Here is a 20,427-nt window from a genome sequence, read left to right as displayed (position 1 = left end):
AATAATCATCCAAATTTTAACCTATCTGTGCACTGGACCCCAGAATGTATTTACTGTGTCTGTTCTATCTAGTAGGAAGTTGTTACACATATATAGGCTGACAGGCAATAGCCTTTTTCTAGTTTATAGGGAGAAAAAAGGTCTTGATCTTAAAATTAGTTTAATAACATATATTTTTATTTCATGCAGAAAGAACTTGCAGCACTGAAGCTAAGCTGTTCCTGGACCTCATGGTCCAGCCAGAGCTGAAGGCACATTTGCAGATAATACCATGTGAGTGACATTAAAACATCAGAGGGAAAGGACATAGCAGAGAAGATCACAGTATCACTTCTTGTCAGCACTTGCTGGAGATCTATATCATATTAGGTATCCTAATCAGGCTGAAACAAATTTCATTGCAGTGTGTTCCATATATTCTTCTCTTTTACTATACTGTTAGTGCTATACATATTTTTTACTCAAGTGGTCACAACCAGTTGTAACTCCTCTCTTTTGTCTTGAAACCTATTTTTTTGGCCATGAATTTTTGTAATTTAAAATCACCGGACATCTATTTTCATACTGGAAATAAAAACTTTAATTATTGATAATATGGGAACCAGAATATTAAAGTATAATTTCAATACTTTCAGCATTAAGTTAAAAGTATGGTCTAATATTTTACACATATCTTTTTCTTTAAAGTGCTGTTTAAAGACTGTCTTGACTTTTTTAGAGTAAAATCTATTGGTTACCTCCCCTGTCACATTCAACCAAAGAGAAAAAAAAAAATTGGGTAGGTTTTCTTCATCCAGAACCACAAAGAGTAGGGTCAATTAGAACATGTTCCTGGCAAAACTTCAGGGTGGAAGTGAATCCATCTTGCTTTCAGGCAGGTGATGTGCATGTCTGAATGCTTGCAGAAGAACACCTTTCAAGTTCAAGGTGAACTAAAGAGTTCAAAAATGGATGCAGTAGATATGAAATAAGAAGAAATTGCTCTGGAATACTCCTATGAGAATACGTTTCAGTATTATGCTAGGCTATTATCCCTCCCCACTATTTTATATTTAGAGCTCACCTGCTTCTAAGAATGGCATGAAACTCAGGTGCTTATCTTAGACTAGTTTGTGCTAGAATTGACCAAGATTAATTTCTGTGCAGTACAGTTCACACAGTTGTGTTTAACAACAACTTTTAAAAAGAGATCCCAGACAAAGATATGGATTAAAAAATAAACATGCTCATAGCTCTAATAGAAACAGTGTGGGCCATGCAACAGATAAATACATGGCTTGGGAAACAGGCAGGGCTGCTGAACACTTTCAAGCTAGGTAGCTGTTTCTGTATTTTTTTCCTGATAGTTACATCTGATTACTGCATCACTTTACAAGTACAGTTCTATGTAATCTTCCAAAGCATTACTGTTTGGAGTATGTTCTGTAGGTATAGAAAGCTGAGTTTCCTCACCTTCCTTCTACAAAACCCCACCAGGCCTCTTTAATCCATGACCTAACAGGTGACTGGAATTCATGGTGAACAATTTGAGAGCCATTTTAAAATGTATCAAAAGTTGCAGGATCTAATTACTTGTTTGACAAGTGCACAGACAGCAACCAAAAACCCATCTTAAAGCAGGTTTTTTAAACTTTTTTGGAGAGACTGTCCTCATTTTATGTTAATTTCTCTATTGAGAAATGTACTAGTATGTTAACACATTATTCAATCCCACTTGTATATTTTCAGTATATGTAATCACAGTATTCTGTGATTATTTTTTTAATCTCTGTATGATTTGTACTGGAAATCTGATACTGGAAATTTCTGTGTTAGTGCTTTGTGGCATTTGAAGATTTTTGTAGCTATTTATAGCTATTTGCAGTTACAATGATTTGAAGCTACATAAGGAACTGCATTAAACAGCTTAGACAATTGTTTCCACAGTTGAATATCAATGACATTTCAAATCTGCATTGTATGCCTAATTGAAAACTTTTTTCCTGAACTTTCTTCTTGACAATAGATAAATTTATCCTTGCAATTTCCTCTGAGAGAGATGAATGCTACACTTTCCCATTTTACAGATGAGGAAATGCAGCATAAAATCAAGTCACTTGTCCAAGATCAGACAGACAGTTTTTGACAAAACTATGAACTCTAAATCCCAGGATACCAGTGCAGTCATTGGACCACTCTTCAGCTTTTAGAGAACTACCCTTTCTGTCAAACATCATCTTTGAGCTTGTTGACTTTTGAAATTACTTGTCCCTTGAAAATGGCAAAGTTGTGTTAAATGCTTTACAATATTGAGAAAATTTTATGTTATTCAATTTTCCTCAAAGCTAAATGAAAGCCCTGAAATATGAAAATGACAGCATTTCCCTCTAGTGGCTTTCTCAATATTTTATAGTGTCAGGATGACAATTTTTTTTTCTTTAGCTTTTTTTCTTTTTGACTTATTCCTTCCATACAGTCTTTTCTCTCTCACTGAATAAATCAGTTTTTAAATTGCCTTAAAATAAATCTTATTTCTTGAACTCCTACTTTGCACCAAAAAGAAATTAAGAGAAAGAAGAAAGAAAAATTTTATCAATTTTTTTTACTCAACACTTTTGAGTAAATTCATTCCCATATCACATACAGTTTAAAAAAATCCTCTCTCCTCTGACTTTGTGAAGAATAGGGTTCTAATAACAGATCTTTCCATTCCTCTTCTGATTTAATTATTTCTCTGTTCGTTGTTAATCACTATACAAAAGCATTTGATCATCCTTAATGCATCCTAACATTCAGGAAAAAAAAATGTAATCAATTGAAAGAATCAGACTTTTTCAAGAAACTGAAGTTGTAAAACAAAGAAATGAATTTATATCCATATGTGTTGGTAAATCAAGTCTTCAACTTTTGTTTTATGAAATAAGAAATATACCAATGATAATGTAAAGTTTGTCTGTTGGTTTTTTTTTTTTTTTTTCCCTAAGACATATAGGAAAAAATAGAGGGTGACTTTTTGCATTTCAGGATGCTGAAGTGTAAAATTGTAAAAAAAACTTAAAAAAAATTTGATTCTGTCACTTGTTGCTGGATTTTTGGCTAGATTTGTGTGTGTGAACTTTTTTTTTTAGCATTACTTAAAAATTCCAAAAATAATTCAAAATGGATTGCTTCTCGATCAATATGACATTGGTAGGCATCAACAGTTAAAAATGATAACAACAAAATTCTTCCCAGGAGCTTCATCTATCTTTGCTCCTGTTAAATCCATAGATCTCTAACTCATCCTAATATTATCCTCTAAAACAATGCACAACATTGTTTTCTGATGCAGATCAGCCACCTACCAATGCTTTTTCCTTCTTATTTTTCAGTACAGAGAGGAGTGCTGGGCTTAACAATAACTTGATGCCTCAATGGGCTCTGCTACCAGAGTATTGTAATGCATTTCTTCCTCATGCTATTTTCTCTGAATAGAGTGTGCTGTTAGAGATAAAGAGCTTTAGCATGGCACTGAGCTTGGTTAGTTTTAGGGATCAGACAGGAATATCAGTAGCTTCAGAAGCATAAGATAAACAACCAAATGCTTTTCTAGAATGGCTGTGAGCAATTATGGCTACTGTGTATAGTTTTTAATACCTTTTCTACAGAGACCACACACATATTTGGCACATTGCAGACTGTGTAGGGGGAAGGGAGTTCAAGCTCTTTAGAATATATGTAACTTCCTACTTTGGCTTTTTAGAAGCTTGCTTTTGAAGTGAAGCAAGAAATGAATCAGTGACAAAAATAGAGATAGGAAATCATTCCACAGGTATCAGCAATGGGAATCACCTGATAATGACCATCCATATTTAAATGTAGATGAGTGGTGGGATGAGAAACTGTATTTCAATGTTATTTCTTAACAGCACTATTCTCAGGAATATCAATTCATCTGCCACTAATTTCATATAACATTCAAGGTGACTCTGGGAAAATTCAGATACAGGGGTGAAGTGAATTATTGATATTGGTATAGCAGAGAGAATATTCAAACAATCAACTGTCCAATAAGTAAAAGTAAATTATCTATAGCTCCTTGTACGTTGCAATACAAACTAGTAACCAAAGTTTGTTCAAACCAGGCCTCATTGAAAAAGGAACCTGTCAAATGACTGAAGTGATCTGTACTCATTACCAACCTAAGTGGCATAGATTGTTTATTGAAAACAGTGTTCTAAAGATAGCAAAGCAGCTTTCTGTGGTTCATCATCTAAATAAAACCTTGCCTAGGATATTACGGATAGTAGCAACTACATTATTTTAATGAGTGACTCCTTGGAGTTATTTGAACATTTCTTTGCAAAAACAGCTGTAATTTTGGTTAGGCACAGTTATTATCCTAGATGGCCCAAAACATGTAAGGTTATATAAGAGAAGAAAAAATTTGGAATCATCTTTAATTCTGACATCTGATTGCACTCCAATGTATTTCTTACTTTGTATGTTTTATAATTTTGTTCTCTTATGTAAAGGGAGAATACATAATCCTTTTTTGTTGAGATTCTGTTCTTTTAATTAGCCTTTGGTGGTAGTTTCAAATTTAAAAGTTATTTGTTCATTTTCAGGCAATTTTCTCCTACTGCTTAAAGAAAAATGGAGACAGACAGGATGAGATGAAGGCGCCTGAAGCTCTTGCAGACTCCTGTTGGCTTGTTTGACAAGATCTTACTAGTACAGATGGGAAATAGGCTATTGCAGAGATGGATATTAGTACAAGAATCAGAGAAGAAATACATTTCATACTGAGCCTGATCAAAGATCAAGAGTAAAGGTATGAAACAAGAATAGCTTTTAAAAAAATCATGCCAGCCTGGTTCTTATAAAACATACAGAAAAAAGGAGACATCTCACACCAGGCCTGTTCTAAGATAAAGAATGAAAATATAAAGTAAGAATTGCCCTAAAAAATTTATGTGCACCAAGATAGTTGGGTCCTTATAAAACTATAAAAAACAACAGAAATGGATATGAGATTTTAAAATTCCAAATGAAAGCAAAACTTCTGTGTTAATGAAGTAAGTCTAGAAAGTCTTCAAGTTGCTTAAGAAGCTGGCCAAATAAATTAGAATAAAATATTATGGTTCCTGCTACATGTCATTGAGAGGCTGGTGGTGCAATTCATACTTAACATTAAGAAGCTATGCAGAATAAAAATCACTGACTACGTATCAATTGTCTACTTTTGCTAAAACTCCTTTGGGGGCAATGAACGATTACTTAAATAAAAAAGTTGAAAGAATTTTTAATGAATTAAGCCATGCTGTCAATAGTTAAAAAGTGAACAGCATTTTGAAGATTCCTAAGGGTAGGATGACACTGTTTGCTGTCATTCTACGAAACCCTGTCAGAGAACAGGGGTTAGGCTGAGCATCAAAGCCATTTCTGACCTGAAGAGCTGTCTTTTCTCATGATTCAATTTCCTAGCAATTAAAATATATTTTCTGACATCCTATTATCTGGACAATGTGGTTGAAATTTGTAAGTAATTTTAGGCAAACTTTTGATAGACAAATTATATTGCTTGTGTAGTCAACTGATATATATCGGATACTTCAAGTGGTCCTAAGTACAGGCATCAACATCAGTACATACATGAGGAACAAATTCCTTGTTACACCCAGACTTCCAAAGGTAACTGTACATACTGGAGCATCCCCAATAGCCCATGTTTTATTCTGGTATAACTTAGAAACATTTAGTTAACATCAGTTGAACCTACCATTTTTATACTCAGATTTAAAGGTCCAGTTTGTAAGAGATGCAAATAATCACAGATCTTTGTAAGACATAAGTTTAAATATCTTCTTCCTGCCTCTTTTGTCTATCTTCATGGTGTGAAATACATTTCTTTCTTCGTATTTTATCAAATTATTTTGGGCCAAGGCTTGTACTGTATCAGACAACAGCATAATGGAAAATGGGGAGAGAAAGAGATAAAGTTTTGATGAGGAGCCTCCTTGATGCATTTATGCAAGCAAGTAAATTAAATATTTACAAACTGGGGACTCAAGAGCATATTTGGTAGTGTGAAAACTCTTTATAAAATAATTTGTTGTACTGTAATTTTTGATTCCAAAATGTCTAGTTTCTTAAGATCTGTATCTGTCTTTGTTTCCTTCTGTACTGATGAGGGAAAAACATTTCTTTTATCAGATCTTAGAGAGAAAGAAAAAGGGAGATCTTGAAAATTTCAGTAGGTTCATAAGGAAAAAGAGAACCTGAAGGTCTCTTTATACTAATGAAACTCTAGACTTCAGGTCAGTACAGAAAACACAGTTTTAAATGAGTTATTGCTACTTCATTTGGTCTAAAACATAGTAAGCATATACTTCTCAGTCTTTTAATTTTTTGGTGAGAGACTAAACAAAGTTCTCTTCAAAGTACAAGGTTCTTCATGAGACTTCATAGATTAAATTATTATTTTAACAATTCCCTTTTCTGTTTTCCTGTCATTTGCTTAGTAAATATTGAAGCAGCCCTTATGATTTGTCATCTATACATCTCTGCCTTCTTTACTAAAATTAAGATGTTTTTCTTTTAGGCAATTATTTTAGTATGGAACAGTTCAGGCCTCTGCAAGAACTTCTAAAGTTGTTGGGTAGAACAATTATCTTAATGAATTTCATAAATTATTTTTAACTAGCTGTTTTCTCTGTGGCTGAGGGAGGCTGGGTTTAGCTGAGAATTGTCAGGAATTTTCTATAGCCGATTGAGGGGCCCTTTCTGCAGCAAATTTGTAAAGTGTAAATCTGTAATATGGAAACAGTCTTCTTGTTTCTTTCATTCTTTCTATTTCCTTTAATTAAAATTAATGTTTGAGTATTTCTCACAGACAATGACAACTAGAGAAGCATTAAATATCCATAGGAAATAGCATGAGAGGGAAGAGTTTACGAGATCTGCTTTTGTCTTTTAGTAGCAGTGGTGAGTAAAAATATGATTTTTTCTCTGGAAACATCACACAAAGATTCAGGGATAGCTAAGAAATGGTGAGGACAAACTTGAATTGCCTTTCTCCTACTGATGGACAGAAAATGGTACATAAAAATGGTAATTTCAAATCAGTGAAACTCAGATTTCCATCTCCTAATGTTGATGCTTGATTCTAGTTTTAATGTTTATCAACACAGTGGAGAATGTTAACAATTTAAGGACCCTTTATTAACCATAATTTATTTATTTTCAATAATTATTCCTCTAGTGGTCTTCAGAATTTTGATTTTACAGTAATTATGATATTATTGATCGAGAACCAACAATGTGACACTTCAAATTTTCAGATTTAAATGGGGATGTATTAGACAAGTATTTTTAAATTGCTGCTTAATGGTAAAGGATTCAGAGCTAACACTGAATTAAGTCAGCATGGTCAACACGTCCATCTGTTATTGTAATGAAATGTGTGTCTTTTCAATATCAGAGAAAAGAATTTTTTTCTAAATATATCAGAGTTCAGGGAAGTGCAGATGTCTGCACATATTGTATATGTAATTCAGGGCAATTGTGTATGGAAAAATGCATTAGCTTCTGGAAGTTTTTTACCAGAAATGTTCAATATTAATTAAGGTACTAGAAAAATGCAGTGCTGGAGGCAATGAAAGTAAAGCCATCTAACCTTTCCATTTAGTCATTGTCACCATGGTCTTTCTGGAAGAGGGGTCTGAAGATTCTCTGTATGGCAGATGAGCTGTGTCAACTCAGTAGCAATGCTGAGGAATTTTCAGCAATTGACCAAAGCTTCTGTGCTTTGCCTGCATCAGAGTCCACAATAGAGACCTTGACAGAGCAAAAAAAGAATCAGTTCTGTATTGCCAAATTTGTGAGCCAAAGAGCATTGACAGTAGGCAAGTGCCTGTGTCTGTCTGAAATGCAGTGATAGGTTTATAACTACCTTAGGAAAAAAAAAATCTAAACAAAAACAAAGGCAGGGAAGTGTTCCCACAACAGAAGAAAGATTACAATTTCCCTTGCTTGTTTAAAAATAACCCTGACTCATGCTCCATGTGCTCTTTGTCTGTCTATTCACTTTGTCTGCTCTTTGTCTGAATATTCACTTGCCCTCCCCATCTATAAGTTGTTATTGTTTTTAAACACTTTTATTCACTGTTTTGGTTTTTGTTAGAATTTGATTACAACTACTGACTGAACTCATTCAACTTTTATTTTTCAAGCAAATGATGCAGTTCTAAAACATACTCAAAATCTGCAATGAATTTGTCCTTTTCCTAATATCTAAGGAACAAGCATTCAGGAAAACAAAAGCACTTAGTGGGACCTAAAAAATTTATCAAGTCCTTTGTAGTTTCTAAGAGACATAGGAGAGAAGCAATAAGAGAAATAAAAAGGCAGCATCTAAGAGATGGGTGGACAGAAATGAGAAAAAACAATTACGACAAAAGCCAGAGATTTTGTATTTAAAAATAAATTTGGGTATGTCCAAATACATGCCCATATGTGCACAAAGAAAATGATGGGAAAAGAAAGAAAGCAATGTCTTATTTTTGGCTATTTCCAATGGAGGAGGGAAAGAAATGTTAAGATAAAAAAAAAATTAAAACCCCCAGAAACTACACTTGATTTGCCCACAACACAATTTAAAAAAATATAAACTGAACCAAGGAAATAGAAGCTTGTGCAACCTTTTGCTTTGTCCAGATGAACTATATTTGTCTGCTGCAAAATAAAGTTTCATTGTTTTCTACTCTTTGATAGAAGCAAATATCAGAGAGATGTGTATTGTTTCAGCACAGTGCAGCTGAGGGGTCGGTAAAAGGGTTTTTCTGTCCTGCCCTTGCTCTATCTTAAAAAAATAATAATAATAATAATAATAAAATTAAGAACAATTACAAATAAGAAGATCTCATTTTTGTTAGTATTTCCAGCTGTTCAGCAAACAAACAGTCAGAGCTTAGTACCTGCTCTTTGGACTGAGAGTGTCTGGCTCACATTCCAGGTGAAATACCCGTGGCTAAAGAGCTGCACTCAGCTTTGTGTGCAGCAGGCAGCCCACAGGCATTACACCCAAATGGGAGAGCCAAGTTGACTCCACTACCAGCTCATTGACTTTAAATCATTTTAAAGGCCACTACATTTTGAAATTATTCATTTAAACCATGATAGATGGCATCAGTTTATATTCAGAGAAGCAATAAAGAGGAAACCTACATTCACCTCTCAACAATGCATCCTCTCCCAGCGCTGGGCCTCAATGGCAATAAGGATACTGCCCCTTATGGCTTTTCTGATAGGTAAAGCCCATTAGAGCTCGACAGCACGCTATGCACTGGTAAACACTGTTTGACTGATGAGTCCACTTTTTTGAGGAGTGACTGTAGTAATACAAAATCAGGTAATAAAGAGTTCAGGTACTCCAGGTTTCCACTTCAGTTTATTATATTCCAGGAGTGATTCAATAGTGTTGAAAAGATACTGTGTAATTCAAGTGCTTCCCTTTCAGCACACAGTCATTGCTACAAACTGTCTCTTTTTGCAGAGATAGAAAAATAGAAAAGGCTTTTGGAGGTCAGGCAGTCTGACCTCCCGCTCAAAGTAGTGGTGACTTCAAATGTAGACCAAACATAATCAGATTTTTTTCTTGCCAAAGTTTTAGAGGTTCCAAGAGGGAAGATTTCATGATTTCTCTGAACTATCCTTTCTAGTGCTTCACCACTCTAGTTGTGAAGATTCTACTCTTTTGTTTGAAGGAAGGTCATCTGATTCAAGGCTAATCAGATTAAACAGAAGTACTCATTGTGAGTCAGAATAACACAGATACGGTAAAAATAACCCCTGAATCTTAAAGTCCACCAGAGCTGTCTTTAGCTGTCTGGGAAGAAGAAATCTGTCTTCATATTTCCACCAAATTTAGCTGTCTGTAGTTTTCCATTATCGTAACTGATTTTGTCATAGCCTTTCACTATGCACGTCTTTTCCTCTCACTTCCCAGTATTATGTGTAATACAGATAATTCGTGCCTGTAGAATGATATGTATGTAATGTTTTATACTATTAAAAAAACCCATATGAGTCAGTACTAAGGGGTTTGCCTCATATATGTTGAAGCTGTCTCTGATAAGACTTAATTTACAAGTTAATACACGTAGCCCATCCAGAGATGGGTCGTTTCTCAAAGTGATCCAAGAACTCTGGAGCGATGATCGTCCCAATGACCCAAGACTGGAATCACTAGAACCAACCAGAGGGATGCATCTCAATACAGTGTTCCCTAACTCCATGAAGGATGTACATCGCTTCCCGGACACCGAATTGTTCAACTCAGCACAGAGAAAAGAGACTTTGTGAATATGTGAGACTTTAAATGGAAAGAAAAGGCTGATCACCAAAATCCCATCCTAAAGCAAAATATAAAACCATATAAAAACTGCTTGCACAGAGTGGGTGGTGTGAAACATAGAGGGACCCTCTGCTGTAGCAGTCACACCCAGCGCTGATCCCGGGCTCCGCACTGGCCTTTTCTTTGTAGTTGGCTCAGATAGATTTCAATTACTAAATAAAATAAAGTTTTATTTTTAATTTGGCTAGATTAATTTTTTATCTGTAGCACCAGGAAAAGGTTTTCCCTCTTTACATCTTCTCTGCAACCTTTCTGTAGTGTTGTTTTTTAATGCTGATTACAAAACCTCAGTAACTCTAGCTCTTACATATTTTATGACCCTCCACTTGATTGTCTCTAGAATTCATGCAGAATTTGGCAGAAGACTACGTAGAATTACCAGTGTGGAAGGCAGGCAGCAAGCCTATTAGGATAGCATCTTTTATTGGCAGATGACTGTTTCTAGATCCTTTAACAGAAGATTTTTCTTGACTATTATTACTTGTGACTCCTCCTGTGGCACTGAATGGATTTAACAGACAGGCATGGCTTTTCCAGAGGCCTGCCCTGCCAGAGCTTGTTCTTTCACTCTGTTGACAAAGGCTTGTATTTTTTCTACATCTGCAGACATAGAAACAGTTGTCTAGTGGTCAGAACATACCATCTTTCAGCTTGCATCATTGAGGAAATCCACCTATGCTGACTGCAGCTTTTGTGAGTCTCTACTCTTGTGTGAGGTAGAGTTTGGATTCCTCCTCTCCCTCCCTCATCTTGGAGTCTTTACAAAAACCCACTTCATCTGCCATTTATACCTCCTTTTCTATGCAGCATGCTCACTCCGTCTGTCACCTGGTAACTCAGTGATTTAAGCAGATCACACACCTATCACCGATGATGCTGTCACTGCCACCAGCTAAAGCTTCAGGGAAGAGCTATGAAATCAGATTTCTGCTGAACAGTCACTTCTCAGCTAAGCTCTCCTCCCACTGAAGTATATTTTCAGCCCTTAAGTAGCTTTTGCTTTTTTATTCCCCCAAGTATACTAAGATGCACCACATATAGGACATTGTTGTAGTATAAATGCACCATTAAACTAAGAGCAAAGAGATATTCTTAGCTCTGCCTCTTAATTTCCAAACACATAAACGGGGAGAGAATATTTCCCTTCTACACATTCAGGCTTATGGTGATTTGATTTTAGTATGTCTCAGCACAGCTTCCAGCCCTCTGGCACTTGTTAGAGCTGAACTTCAACTGTGACTGCTTCAAGCACGTGTTTATGAATGCAGCTAATTGCCACCTCTTTAACACTGATACATGACATCATCATCATCCAAAAATACAATGAAGAATAAGTAACAGAATCTGTGAATCTGTTTAACATTCAGCTGACGAGTCTTTGAGTATGTTTCCCATCCGGGAAAGGAAGGTCTGCACAATTTCATTATTGGTGAAAGGAAGGGCAGCACCTGCACTTCCTTAAAAAATCATAGTAGCTTTAATTGTAGACATTTTACTATTTTACTTGGTTGTATCTTGGTTGTTTGCCCCCAAGGTTCCTGACCAAATCTGAATTTCTTTGGAAAGACCAAATGGTCCAGCCATTTTTGCATATGATGAAGATTAAAATATTTTTTTTTGTTGTTGTAGAAATATTATTGTATCATTAAAATATTTTCTTGAACAGCTATATAGCTGGAAAAGCTATTAATAGAAAATTGAGATTTTATTTGCCATCTGAATGGTCTATTTTGAGGAGACATGACTGTCTGTGTTCCATTATTAATTAATCTATAGTGGGACTGAAAAATGGAGGTTTGTCTGTAAACACCTGTTCCTCACAAATAATTTATTCTACATTCCTAAAGTTTTACTTAAACAGTTGTTGTGTTTTATAACTCAGCTTGAAAATTGGAAGATGTAGTGTGGTCTGAACAAATGCTACTTGTTTGGGATATGGAGTCCTTGAGAAATAGAAAGGTTTGATGGAAACAAACCACATGATACTCCATTCTTACTCACACAAAGCACACATTGGTGAATAATTTCTGTTTTAAATTAAGTACTATAAACAGACTTTTAAATTCAATATGCAGTTAAATAAAATAGAAAACAATCAGAAATTGTCTTTGTTAACAATATAAATGTAATCTGTAAAGAAGTATTCTATACTCCCATTCACTTCAAAGAGAGGATCCAGCACAGAATTGACTTTTCCATCTTTTTTTTTCTTTTTTGATAGCTTATGCTATCACTAAATAAAATATTATCTTTACACACACTCACTCTCCCCAAGAAAATAAAGACACTACTTTGTAAAAAAGCCTATTCAGCATGATATTTATTCTCTTTCTATATACAGTTTACATAATCCACCATAAAAATGTGTAAAGAAATACAAGAGGAAAAAAAAAAGAATTTTATACCTTCTGTTATCAGTTTCTATATTTCATCCATTTTATATCTCTTCTGCAGCATCTTATGAGTCCCTCCTTCTTGCTTTTTGCTCAATAAAATTGTAGCCTGTAAGTCTCTCTTGAATAGAATGTGCAATAAAGATGTAATAAATTCACATTAAAAAACCCAGTAAGTCTGAGGAGACAAGTCAAGGTTCAGAACTTGGAGATGAGTGTTTACTATACATACCTTTGCACAGTGTGGATGTAACACTCAGCAACACTTAAGAGAAATCATTTCTCATTCAAAATTCATTATATTGTAACTACAGATTTAGTAACATACTGTCAGTTTCTATTGATTAACTCAGGGATATTGTGGAAACTTGAAGCATGCTGAAAGTGCTTTTTAAAGGACATACTGATTTTTTCTGGGTAGGGTGGTACACAAGCCTGCTAAAAAGAGGTGAGCAGTGTAATTCTTCTAGAGTAGTAACAGCAGATGAGCTGGAAGTTATCCCAGTGCATGTGCTCTTCTATGTGAAAACCACTTTGTTTCAAAACCACCTTTTTCCTTTGTAGCAATTTACAGTGATAAAGATTGTAATTTGTATTGATGGAGGTCAAAAAGATAGAGATTCATATTTTTGATGAACAACTAGAACTTGAGGAGAGCCCCATAAATCCAGGAGTTGATCAGAGCACATTGTCAATCATACACTACTGAAAACTCACCTTGAACTCGCCTGATACTTACTACTGGCTGATGGATATGGATTAAACAAAAAACTTGATGACTTGCTACAATTCAAGGCACAAAAATATTGCCAAACATATCAACTACATTTGATATCTTATAAAACAAATTGTTATTTTGGGACAATTTTTAATATTATTCCATCTAAAACAGGCTATCCAGAGATGTTTTGAATATTTCATCATTGCAAGTGTTCAAGGTCATGTTGGATGGGATTTTGTAGAACCTGATCTACAGAAAGACATCCCTGTCCACAGCAGTTGGATTGGATCAGATGAGCTTAAAATGTCCCATTTAACTGAAACAATCTCATGATTTGTAATTATTTTCTGCAACTTGCCTTTCTTATAAATTATTTTTTTTCCATCTCATTATCTGGTTTGACTCAGTAATGGATTTTCTTGAAATTACTTAAAAACAAGAAATTTGAGAGTCATTTTACAAAATTGAGCCCACATGATGATTTATTTTCACATCATGTATTGCAATATCCTTCTTTGCTTTTGTTACACACCTGAAGTTTCTGTAATTTATAAGAAAAAGGTATAATTTAATTTATTGAGAATATGCACATGAGGTTCAGATGGTGAAGATTTATACCAATGATGAGCACATTCTAATGAACCACTGTCATTATCACTGGTATTTCTGTCATTAGTAAAATCACTCTATGACTACAATATTTCCTAAATAATTTTTATATATGCATAATGTCTTGGTTGCAGCCAGGAGAGAGTTAATTTTTGCAACATCCAGGAGTGGCCAGCACCCTGGGTTTTTGCATTTCACCTGAGGCCATGCAGAGGGAAGGGACTGGAGTGGGGACCCTTCTGCTGTGGCCATTGATGGACTGTGAGGTCAGCGTGTCTGCTCCACATGGGGAGCAGTCCCGTGTGAGTTGTCCACCTGTATGCTCTGCTAGTAGTATTGGCTTTAGTTTTCTTGTTTCATTGCTGTTTCTAGTAAAATGCTCTTATCCCAGCCTGTGATCTTTACCTTTTGTGCCTCCATTTCTCCTCTCCATTCCACCACAGGTGGAGGAGAATGAGTAAAAAACACAGGGTCTAGGGTGTTTCAGTGGGAGTACTGGATTGGGGAGCACCATTTCTAAACCATGACAAATACGTATATAGAGAGATTTGTGCATGTAAATATACCAACAAAGATGAAAACAAAAGCTTAAAAATTAAGTCAATCATAAGAGACAAATTACCTTACTTCATAAAGATTCTTCAGTTGTTTTCATTTACAAAATGTTAACACGAATTTTCTTTTTTTAAACAAGCACAGCTTTGAAAGTTAAAGATAAGGAGTCAATTTCTTTGGCCTGTGTGGTGTTATTTAACTAGATTCCTCCCTCCACCTACTGTCTTCTTAATGTGATTTGGTAATTTCATGTCTCTGGAATGTCAGCAAGAGTAATAAAATAGCAATTTAAGAACATGTTAAAAGCCAATCTGAATAGCACTGTTCTTTTGAAGCTATTAAAATCAGGACTCACAGCAAGTTCTCATACTAGACAGCTCTGAAACTTCCATGCATAAAAAGAGTAGTTGTTTGGCATCAGGGGATATGCTATAAAATGAGGTGCCAAATCAGAATTTACAGATTAATGTCATCTCAATGCAGATTATGCAATTCACCTTTCTGCACTCCTCTAAAAATGTCCTCCCCATTACTAGTCTTCATCTCACCTTGATTTTTTTAGTGCACAATTCTTATATTTTGTGATTCAAAAGTAAATATTACTGAAGAAGGGGAAAGCTTGCACAGTTCAGAGTTCTGTCATAACATCCAAAGACGCACGTGCTGATTTCAGGATTTGGATCTGCTTTAGTGGTTTCTGAGTCTTGAAAGACTGATATATCTTGTTTTGATTTTTTTTCCTTTAGTATCCAGAAGGGAAAGTGAAATGATGGAGTAGGAAAAAAAAAAAAAAAAAAAAAAAAACAGGAGAAGGAAGGCTATAATTTGGATCTTTCATCACTGAGAATCAGGTGAGGGAAAAAATAAGTCAAGAAATTAAGTTTGTTAATATGTGGCACTCCTTCCTCCACTTTGGAATTGTGAGCTGAGTAAGATTACTAAGAAAAGTGCATTTTCCGCATAATTTGGTGAAATATTGTTTCTCTGGATAAAGAAAAAAGTGTCCGTGAAAATAGATACTCTATCAAAATTTTATTGTGATTTGGTTTTTTCTGGTTGCATCTCTAAAATAATTGACATTTGAACTAAAGTGTATTGAAACAGACAAGCTACTGACCAAAGGCTGTCACTTTAACCCAGGGAGAATTTTACATCACAGACATATTACACTCCAGGAGAACATAATATTTTTTTGTCTTGCCACCACCAGATCATCAGCTGTCCATAGAACCTATCTTGTACACCCATCATAGCCAGTGCAGCATTGTTTCTCCAGAGCTCAGTGTCTCTATCTATCATAAACACATGGCCCTGAGTCAGCATCTGGATCAAAGAATCAGTAGCCAAGGCACAGACATGACATTAATGTATCTGTTGTGTACCTCAGGTGAGGATTTAGAGAGGGTCCCACTTTAAATGAAGCTTAAAAGCACAAGAGAAGAGAGTCCTATCTTCCATCATTTTTCTCATGTGGCTCTTCCCACATCTTCTTGTCTAGCTAGTTATACTTCTAAAGGAAGGAGAAAGGGCACTTCATGCCCTGAAAATATCTTTTTGAGCTGTACTGAACTAGATATTAATTATATCCTCATCAGATCCTCTTTTCAGCAGGCCACCCACTACCAGGAGAAGATACATGACTCCTCATCATTTGGCAGCCACTAGCTACCCAACTACCAAATCTGCCCATTTCAAGTGGGTAGCTTGTCCCCCTCTTCTAAAAAGAGTGATGTCCTATTCCTTTATTTCTTTTCCTTCTCTGGATGACCAGCTACTCATTAAAACTACTTTCCGCTATGCCAAATATTTTCTAAAGAGAGCATTATATCAAACAAGGAATGACCTTAGAACACAGTTGAAATTTTGAATAGATTTTCAAGGGTTTGAAAAGATGGGACAATGTAGATGAAAAAAGGGAAAGAGTAGGACCAGTAAAGCCACTTTGTAAGCAAATCTTCTGCTGGAAAGATTACTGTTAAACTCTAAGCAACAATTCCAACATAGTAATTATTTGGTTTTTATTCACAAAATATCCATTGTGGTGCATTCACAGTATGTGTAGTAGTTTTGAAATTTCTGCTGCAGCAGTTGGTCTAATTAAGTAGCAGCTATGCTCGTGGCTGGGTATGGATGAGAAAGGTTTGGTATGGGTTAGGAAAGGTCTTCCCTGCAGGGGGGGGCAAATATAGATACTCAGATTCCTTTTTGTGGTTTTGATGGTCACACAGAAACAACAGGTCTGTATCAAGTACAGAATGAAGTTAACTTTTCCTGCTGGCCATTGCTACTGCCCGACAGTGTGGGACCTACCCTGTGTGCAACTCAGAGATCAGATCACAGGCTGTTCTGCTTTCAAAATTTGTTTCTTGTTCCAAAGTCTACATCTGGTGATGTCCTCTACTGCCAAAGACAGCATACATGGCACAAGTATGCATAAAACACCTGGCACTTGGCTTTTTACAGTCCCTTGGAGACTGATGTGGTCCAGTTTATCTTTTCTTGTCTCAGTGGCCAAGGTACTGAAATCTGAAATATTGGAACTTACCTTAAAAGCTACTAAAACACCAAAATTGGGTAATTGCTTTCCATCTATACATTTTATTTATGATATCATTTATAATTGTGATATATACAACAAGCAACCCCTGAACCATGTCTTTTCTCCATGGCATAGACATTTTAGTCTAAGTTGTCACTGACTGCTGCTATAACCTTTTGTAAATGTATAAACCCCCAAATTTTCAACAGTACCTTATTAATCTCCTCTGAGTTCCTGCCAGGGTGGCAAGCACAGTGCAAAAAAATGTTTGGCATTTTCTCATATGAAGTTTTATGTACAGAGGTGAAGGTAAGTGAAATGTCTCTGTTGATTTGTAGCTGACAGAAAGTTATGAAGAAAAGATATGGGAAAAGTGAATTGGAGTTAGAGCTGGCAGCATTTTGTCTGTATTGCATGGAAGGGGAGGATCCAAGTAAGCAGTAGCTTTAACAGTTATGTCACAGGGTAGCAACACCAGACTGATCTAAGAGGGCAGACCAGTATGTAAACTGGTGTAATAGGATGTCATGACACCTATAATAGTATTTATGTCTCCATTATGTCATTAAATAAGAAAATGTATAATGACTTTTCAAACTGCTATTTCTGGACAGCATTTCCAGAGTAGGTTCCAGATTATAATCCATATTCTGAAGAGAAACATTTTCAGAACTCAAATTTGTTGAAGATGTGCAACTGAAAATCAGCAGGATTCTCTTTGAAGGTACTTTCTAGAGTGGAATTGCAATAATATATGTATACAGGACTGTCAGTTTTCAACAACAGAAGAACATTTCGTTAATTTAATTTTTTTTTAACAAATTTTAATTTCTTTCATAAATTTCATTAAAAACCATTTCTGAACTACCTTCTATTTATTGACACATTTCATCCAGCAGTTTCAATAAATTTTACATATACAAACTCTGGAAATTCATCTGCATGAGACAACCATTTAAATTGACAGAAAGGAGTATTAAAATGGACAATAGATATGTTTGTAAGAATGTTTTATTAGATCCCCACTAATAGAGACAATTTTGCTTTCTTATTTTAATTATTTTTGTGAAGCTTTGAAATGTATGAGTTTAAATGAATCTTACTTTTTTCAAGTAATGTAATTTTAATGAAGCTAAATATAAATGAAGTTATATAAAATAAATATAGATTCTTTTAGGACAGCTATGAAAATAAGGTCTTATTTGAATATGTAAAAAAAAAATTTCTTTGAGTTCAATTTGCAATTACATTTCCTTTTCTTGTTCTGTTTTTTTTTTTTTTTTTTTACTTTACTGCTGTCCTTGACTGCAGATGGATTTTTATAAGACTTTTAACTGATGTTCAAAGGCAATAAGCTACTCTTTATATAAACCAAAACTCTCCATTCTCTAGCCCAGGTGTTGAGAAATAAGTGACAGTGTACATTCTGAACTGTAACTCAAAATTTTGTATAAATGCTGGTTGATACTAATAGCGTATTCAACTTTCTCCTACAACCTCTCTTATTTTCCTCAGAAGATCAATAGGCAAACCTACACATTTGTAGCAACATGAGGTTTGTCCTGTCCCGAAAAATACTACTTGCTTTAGTGCCATATCTTGTGAACTGCATGCAGAGATAATGCCTGAGGAGAGTGGAAAAGAAGAAAAGGGAGATGTACCAAGTCAACCTTATAGCCTAGTACCTTGACTAAGTTATAGCATAAAAAGGGTTAATAAATTGATTTAAAATATCCTACCCAAAGGTTTCTTCCTTCTTTCATAAATCTATCACCTCTCTCATTTTAGTGGTGAGAACAGGAACATTATCTCGCAGAGGGGTGGTGGGTACCCTGTCCATGGAAATATTCAAGGTCAGGCTGCACAGGGCTCTGAACAACCTGATCCAGTTGAAGATGTCCCTGCTCATTGTCACAGGCTTTGGCTAGATGACCTCTAAAATGTCACTTACAACTCAAACTATTCTATGCTTCTATTTATTCAGCAGAAATACAGTTTCTGGACCTTTTTCATATTTGAGTGTGGTGATTTTTCCACAATCACTTCTTTATGCAGAAGAATATTGATAAATTTTAGTAAACAAGGGTAACTTCTTTAAATCTGTGTGTCTTACAGATTTAAGAGTTAAAAAATGTGAGGCAACTCCACATCTTTTGAGAGGTTTCAACAAGTAGCATTTGCTGGATGTGAAAGTCTTAACCACCCCTTACATGCCACAACTACAACCCCCAAGCCCAGTAACAGCAACTGCCTGTGTGAATATTTGCACTGCTTTGCACCACACTGGTGGTCTGCCTGGGATCACATTAAACTCAGCTAAGCATAACATGCAAAGTGACCCTGAAAGATCCCTTTCAAGTGTCCCTTCCTCCTCTGCTTCATTTTAATGTGGCTGCCATATGGTTCAGGGGCCATTATAAACCCTTTGTTTATCTAGTCCTGCTGTAAATGTTTCATTTCTCCCAGAAAGATAAAAGGCCTGTTCCCTTATATTAAATGCAAAATTACCTTTTTTTTGATCATAAATACCCAGCTCAAATAACTGTGCAGAATTGAGCTGAAATAGAGTTAATTTTCATCACAGAGGCTGGTGTGGGACTATGTTTTTGTGCTGAACACAGGGTTGATGTGCTGCTGATCCAGGCTTCCACAGGGTCAAAGCTTTTCCTGCTTCTCATATTGTCAGGTTTTCAAGGAAGTTGGGGATGCATGGGAAGCTGGGAGGAGACACAGCCAAGACAGGTGACCCCAGCTAACCAAAGGAATATTCCAGACCATATGATGGCATTCTCTGTATATTGAGTGGGAGGGAGGAGAAAGGAGAGAACATTTGGAGTGATGGTGTTTGTCTTCCCAAGTCACTGTATCCTGCTCTCCCAGAGATGGATGAAAACCTGTCTTCCACAGGAAGCAGTGAATTAATACCTTGGTTTGCTTTGCTTGTGCAGCTTTTGCTTTCCCCTTAAACTTATAAATAGTCTTTTTCTCAGTGCAGGAATTCTACAGCTTTTACTCTTCTGATTCTCTCCCCAATTTCTTTGCTGGTGGGAGAATAAGCAAATGGCTGAAGATGCTTGCCTGCTGGATGGGGTTAAACAGCAACAAGAATTAAGACAGCAGTAATCCAAATGAGATTTTTTTTCTTTTTTTTTTTTATTTTGTTTTTTTGTGGGAGTGTGGGGCAAAACCACAATGAAAACCACTGTTAAATAAGTAACATTACTGTTTCATATCA

The 20,427-nt window shown here is 35.6% G+C and overlaps 1 long non-coding RNA gene across 4 annotated transcripts in view; it reads left to right on the top strand.

Moving 5' to 3' along the window:
- Positions 1-15,436, top strand: part of LOC110477177 (uncharacterized) — a 35,935-nt gene extending 20,499 nt beyond the window's left edge. For 3 of the 4 annotated variants that reach the window (XR_013340095.2, XR_014955725.1, XR_014955723.1), the window contains 2 exons: positions 190-273; positions 4,587-7,913. This is a non-coding gene — a long non-coding RNA (uncharacterized LOC110477177). Of the gene's footprint in view, positions 1-189; positions 274-4,586; positions 7,914-15,399 lie in introns of those variants that run through there. The other variant, XR_014955724.1, reaches the window with a different exon arrangement.
- The last annotated feature ends 4,991 nt before the right edge of the window (positions 15,437-20,427 follow it).

Source organism: Lonchura striata, chromosome 5 (assembly GCF_050655825.1).
Source record: "Lonchura striata isolate lonStrDom1 chromosome 5, ASM5065582v1, whole genome shotgun sequence".
In the NCBI taxonomy this organism is placed as follows: Eukaryota; Metazoa; Chordata; class Aves; order Passeriformes; family Estrildidae; genus Lonchura; species Lonchura striata.
This window is presented reverse-complemented; position numbering and strand designations above follow the sequence as displayed.